The sequence below is a fragment of the Anomaloglossus baeobatrachus genome, chromosome 2 (genome assembly GCF_048569485.1).
Source record: "Anomaloglossus baeobatrachus isolate aAnoBae1 chromosome 2, aAnoBae1.hap1, whole genome shotgun sequence".
Taxonomy (NCBI): domain Eukaryota; kingdom Metazoa; phylum Chordata; class Amphibia; order Anura; family Aromobatidae; genus Anomaloglossus; species Anomaloglossus baeobatrachus.
The window spans coordinates 646943528-646950635 of record NC_134354.1 but is presented as its reverse complement, the minus strand read 5'-3'; positions in this window follow the sequence as shown (position 1 = coordinate 646950635).

The window sequence follows — 7108 nt, the reverse complement described above, 5'->3', positions numbered from 1 at the left end:
GATTTTGCATGTAACTTGCATGAGTCTCGCATCATGTCACCCAGCACAGCCTGTTTCTCTCCTGACAGGAGCAGGTCGGCTGCATAGAAATACATGCAGATGCACACTCCTGGCTGGAGGGTGCCAGGTGATGCAATGTGAGACTCACGCGAGTCAAACACAAGTGTTTGCTAGAAAAGCTGTGAAACTGCCAAAATTGACTTGGCTTTCTTCTAGTTATGGGAAGTTGAGCTCTTTTTCGTGATCCAGTTCTCATGGCTCTGCTCACAAAAAGAGCTGGCTCTTTCGGATAATTTATGGCTCCCTATTAAATGTGATTTATCCCAGGTAAACGCATAGTTAAGATTACATTAATGCTGCCGAAACCACGCCCACCCGTGCCTAAACACCGCTCACTTAACACAAGCCAATTAAATTGTTGAGTGGGTGGGATTTTGTCCACTGAACACCCAAATTTTGCACCCAGTGAGAGCCGTTAAGAGAATTTAGTGGCTTTTACTGGGGATTCAGCTCATATCAATCACTCCAGGGAGTCGGATCTTTGTGTCGGATCGTTCGCGACCGACACATCCTACTTTCTTGAGGTTTGGCATGAGTGCACATGTGCTGGGAAAGATCAGATCTCTTTCCTCATGTATGTGGGTTTTTTTTGCTTGTTTTTAATAGACGTAAAGAATTTTGCATCTAGTGCATTCAAATGGGTGTTAAATCATTAGATGCTAAATACTTAGATGGCTAATATATCATAATGGAGAGGTCAAATTTAAAACAAATTTTATTGTGCTCTTCAGCCACTATTACATAATGTGTCCAGTCCAACATACAAAAATTAGCTGAAAGACCTTGCCATGCCTCAGGATGTATGAGGAGGAAGAAGCCTTGAAGCATCTAGGGTTTTCTGATGTGCAGGGTTGCCATCTCACTTGAAGAAATGTTTGAGTACTGGACATCAGCGCAGAGATTACAAGGAGACAGGGATGTTGATGGCTGCCTGAAGTGCTCTTTACAGGTTTGTCACCTCAGCATTTGAGTGGTCTGTATAGTTTTGCAACCCAACATGTTAAAGATTAATCTAGGCCCCTTACAAAGGTCTGATATTGCCCACAAAAGGGAGAGAACTCATTAAGGTTAGAAAGCCAGTTTAGCTGATGATTGGGACTACCTAGGACCCAGTTAGTGCAGAGAAAAAAAAAATGTCCTACAGTAGGAGCACACAAAATGCCGTACTACTACTGTTAATTTGCCTCTGTGCATACTTCTCCCTCTTCAAGTGGCCTGATGATTCAGACCTTTTATTAACATCGTAACAAGGGAAAGAAGGAAAAAAAATAACCTGCACTGCAGGTATACCTGCCTCCCACAGACACTAACCGAAAACTGGTTTAGCTCATTTTCTGCAGCAGGGCTATAGCCGAAAGGAGGAGCAAACAATTAGACCGGTTTCAGAAGTCTGTTTTTAATCATGTACAAGCCACATGCGTGTAACGCATGTGACATCTGTGTTTGCATACGTGTGACATACTGGAGAAAACTGGTGTCTTTGAAATAGATTTTCTATATTCACCTGTATCCAGCCCTGTTTTCTTCGGCTCTGCTGACTCCTGCTAATTATGCTCATTGAACATTCACTGCACCTCGGACCTGGAAGCAGGAACATCACCGGTGACAGGCGAGTATCCAGCTAGGTGTGTGTACATCCAGGAGGTCATCGTAACCCCAATGGTATGGATAAAGTATCCCTGATCTTAATATTGAACTTTGAGCATTGAAAGGGTATTTTGTGTGTATATGTAAATAAATATAGGCTTTTCTGGTCTAAGAACAAAAATCTGCAGGCACACTGTCACGATTCCCATATGCAATTGTACAGGTCAACTAGTCTCAACCAGCTTCTGTCAATAGAAGAGAAGAGATGCACAGAGGTCTAATTGGTACATGACCACAGGTATATGTATTGTTACATACAGACACATGTCCACCCAATTGCACGGAGGCTACACTGTTATGCTACTCCTGTATTCTATGTGGCTGTAGAATTTTTTTTTTTCTTCTTCTAAGGCCTGCGACACACATCCGTGCCGCCGGCACGTGTTTGTCATTTTTTTTACACGTACCAGTGGCACGGAGACACGTTAAGCAATGCTACCCTATTGTAGCAGGCACACACACGTAAAACCACACTGAACGTGTGTCCGTGTGCATTTGTACGTGTGTGTGTGCGTTTTTCAAAGCACTCACATGTCAGTGTTTTCTCCCGCAGCACGGGTGTCGCACAGCCCGCACCTATACCACACGGGTGTAGTGTGGATGCGGTCCCGTGTGACACGCGCCGGAGACAACACACGTGGCAGTGGAAAAAAAAACAAAACATTAACTCACCTTCTCCAGCCCTCCTGTCTCTGCTGCCTCTTGCTGCCAACCGCCGCTCATTATTCTCATTGAATATTCACTTCACTGCCTGGCAGCAGCAGGGAGACGGGAGGGCTGGAGACCGAAGATCAGCACCGCGGACATCAGGAAGGACCAGGTGAGTATGTTAATTACCAGTTCTACGTGTGCTATCGCAGCTAGCACACGTAGTACACACGTGTCCTGCACGTACCAGAGACACATACTTACCTGCACGCAACACGCAGGGGAAATACGTGTCTCTCGGCACGTGCGTGAATTTCACCTGAGTGTGGCAGACGCCTACGACAGGAAAACCCATTTAATACTCATCTACTGGCAAGCAACTGACTACAATGTAGGCTGCCCCATGGTCTACTCCAGCACAGGAAAAGAGATTGCAGTTTAACTAGCTGCCAGACCGCTGCAGCCTGTGAATAGTTGCAGCAGTTAGGTGACTTGAGCAGCACACAATGCAATGTTTTTCTAATGTCATGCTGCTCAAAATTAGCTGACCGCTGCAGCTGGTTGAAGGGTCTCCACAATACGGCCTGCTGTGGATTCAGTCCCCTTGGGCAAGTTTTTAGTCTTGCCTGGATGACAAAATGAACTTTGGGCATGTGACAAGTGTTGCAGCAAAGGTCACCATGTGACTACATATAGTGGCTAGATTCTGGGCAAAAACTACTCACATCCAGATTGACATGGCTTGCATATGACAGCCTGACATGTTCAATGCCCGTCCATTAGCAATCAGTGTGGTTCTCCCCAAAACTGCAGCAGAACATGATCCTGATATATCATATTAAAAACCGCTTCCATAGATGGTAACAATAAAAACAAAGACGTCACTAATAAGGAGGATAGGCGTTTGATGATGACCATTGCTGTATAGGTGAGAGGCTCCACACTTCTGGGACATTCCGGTAGTTTGATTTGAAATAAGGCTCGGATTGGGCCAGAAACGTGATAAAAACAACAGGAAGCTACCAGGAGTGTGGAATCTCACCTTTACAGCAACGGTCATCATCAAACGCCTTTCGTCCTGATAAGTGAAATAGTCTACAAATACAAAATCCTACATATTTGTGAAGTCTTTATCAAAAGCCTATCCTATCTTTATCCACAAGTGTGCAGAAGAAGGGTTTGTCTATCTGCTGGCGGATTACAGCTGCTGATGGTAACAGAGGTTTTTACTGGGGTTGTGACAATCGCAACTCCATCAGGTAAGCAACATCTCTCCACCCCCCCTCCCCCCTCCCCCCCTCCCAAGGCTAACGAGATGTCGTTGGGGTCACAGAATTTGTGACGCACATCCGGCATCGTTAGCGACGTCGTTGCGTGTGACACGTACGAGCAACCGCTAATGATCAAAAGTACTCACCTAATCGTTGATCGTTGCCACGTCGTTCAAATGCCAAATATCGTTGATGGTGCTGGACGCAGGTTGTTGGTCGTTCCTGAGGCAGCACACATCGCTACGTGTGACACCCCAGGAATTACGAACAACACCGTACCTGCGTCCTCCGGCAATGAGGTGGGGATGACTTTCATGCGGCTGGTCTCCGCCCCTCCGCTTCTATTGGACGCCTGTCGTGTGACGCCGCACGAACCGCCCCCTTAGAAAAGAGGCTGTTCGCCGGCCACAGAGACGTCGTTAGGCAGGTATGTGTGACGGGTGCTAGCGATTTTGTCTGCCACAGGCATCGATTTGCCCGTGACGCACAAACGACGGGGGCGGGTGCGAACGATAGAGATGTCGCAGCATGTAAAGCCCCCTTTATTCTACCACACAGTGTCACCATATGGGTGCTTGTCTATTTTTCTCTCTATTTTTACTAATGTGCTTCGTTAGCTGAATGGTGGCAGCAAAGCTCCAACACAAACAGTTTTATTTTTTTCGCCGAAAATAACTTGATCCAACCGATACCTTTCTGTCAAATCTCTTTTCAATTAGGGCTGAAAAAAATGCCAAGTCATGGTTTGATCATAAACAGATCTGGTTCTCTAGCGATGTGCCCCCTCCTTATCTTAGTTGTGATCCTTTTTTGCTCTATAATTTATGATTTCTGTGCATATTACTTATACGAGTCAACTATATGAAATACTATTTTTGCTAGCACAATAAAGGGAAACGGCCGAGTATCTGACTACATCTGGTAAGTGCAGCTCCCAGATAATAAACACCAGACCAGAGACATTCCTCCGCTGCTCGAACAGACTAATATGGTCAACGGGAGGCTCCTCTGTCCTCAACAACCGTCCTCTCCGTCATACGGGTTCCCACCACCATCCTACATTCTCTCATACCAACTACTATACACTATTAGCAGCTCTATCCTTTCCCCAACCATATATCCTTAAAGCTGTAGTTATAGGAACTATTTACCATTACATAAAAATATCTTATGTAAATGTATGCATACACATATTGTATAGAAAAGAAAAAATACTGAATAATGATTTTCATGGGCAGGATCACTATTTTGTCTCTATGTGGGGCGGTGGTGTCAGAAAAAGATCATGGCTTAGGTTTTCAGAATTGTATAAATGGTCTCTGATTGTCAAACTGATCTCAATGCTGAAAATGAATAATTCTTAGGCTATGTGCGCACGTTGCGTACTAGCCCTGCAGATATTTCTGCAGCGATCTGAAGAGCACATGTGCGCTTTAGATCGCTGCAGAAAAGTCCGTAGTGAGCGCCGATTCCATGCGCTCTGCCTGCAGCTCCTGCCATAGACAGAGCAGGAGCTGCCGGCAAAGCGCAGGAAAGAAGTGACATGTCACTTCTTTTTGCGCAGCGCTTCGGCAGTAGCCGAAGCGCTGCGCTCTTAGACGCCACGTGCGCACGGCCCCTGCACAATCTCCATAGACTGTGCAGGGGACGCAGGACGCATGCAGTTACGCTGCGCTACAAAGCGCAGCGTAACTGCATGTTTTTACGCAACGTGCGCACATAGCCTTATGTCATCATAATATAAGTTGCAAACAAATGTGTAAAATATGTATAATTATTGAATTAATCTGAGTATTAGAGGGAATCTGGCACCAGGTTTTTGCTCCCCCATCTGAGAGCAGCACAATGTAGAGGCAGAGAACCTGATTCCAGTGATGTGTCACTTACTGAGTTGCTTGCTGCCATTTTGATAAAAATCAATGTTTTCTCTGCTGCAGAGCTAGCAGTTATACAGAGCTCATGAATATGCTGGACTACCTGGCAGCACGCCATGTAGTCCTCTAATGATAATCTACTGCTGATTAAATAATGATTTTATCAAAACTACACTAATCAGCGCCGTAGGTTTCACACCAGTGGAATCAGGGTCTCTGCCCCTACAGTCTGCTGCTCTAAGATTAGGTGGCAATAACCTTTGACAGATTCACTTTAACAAAATGACAGGGTCTACCTGTCAAAAAATTAGATCATCACGTGCGCATGTGCGTATAACAATTAGAAATATTAATGATGATAATGAAATCTGTTTATAACCAGTGTTCATGCACAAAAATTTGAGTAACTTTATATATAAGTTATTATTTATCATGCACAGATACATATGGTCCATTTAAAGGGACCAATAAGGGAACAAGTGTTCATAGGAAGGATTGATCTCAGCTATATGCCTGTCTAAAAAGGCTGGCAACCATTTTATGCAAAGTGCTCACCTGTTGAGTGCGATGATTTTGAAGTGGATTTAAAAATCATCGGTAACTAAACAACTAATATTCTATGGGACAAAACAATCATTAACAATTGTTCTGTGTGTAGGATGTTGGCCGGCCTGATCAGATTGCATGCAGCCAAATGATGACCATTTATCAGCTGGGGTAAAAGGCTCATGTAGTTCCTCTATGATCATCTAGAGCTCAGTACTAGAAATGAGCAGGTCGGACAGGCTCGACTGGAGTACCTGAGTATAATGGAAGTCAATTTTAAGGAAAAATGCTCGAGCTGGTCATTGACTTCCATTATACTCTGTACTCGAGTTGAGCCCATCCGAGCGTCAGACCTGCTCGTTTTGAGATCCGAGCATTTTAGTGCGCTCTCATCACTAGTGATTATCTCACAACAATAAAGGGTGTGCTTCGAAGGGATCAATAATGGATGAGATTTATTTTTTTTTGGGTAGGGCGCAATGTCATGTTAGATAATGAGCGAGGCAAGAAGTTCATACATTATTGACATTGAATACACACGCTGTACACTCTGGCATGTAAATATGCAGAGAGAGTCCTATACTTATGAATACACAACTATCATGTAATGCATCTTACTTATCCTTTGAGGCCAATTATAATGGTGCATTTGGATGTCAGCTAAAGCTAGGGTCACACATAGCGACGCAGGAGCGATCACGACTGACGACCTACCTTATCAGGATCGCTGCTGCGTCGCTACATGGTCGCTGGTGAGCTGTCAAACAGGTAGATCTCACCAGCAACCAGTGACCAGCCCCCAGCGACGCGTGTAAGCGATGCTGTGCTTGGTAACTAAGGTAAATATTGGGTAACCAACCAAAGTGCTTCGCTGGTTACCCGATATATACCTTGGTTACCAGCGCCCACCGCTTAGCGCTGGCTCCCTGCACTCCTAGCCAGAGTACACATCGGGTTAATAAGCAAACCTTTGCTTATTTACCCGATGTGTACTCTGACTACACGTGCAGGGAGCCGGCACTGGCAGCCTGAGAGCGGCGGACGCTGGTAACCAAGGTAATT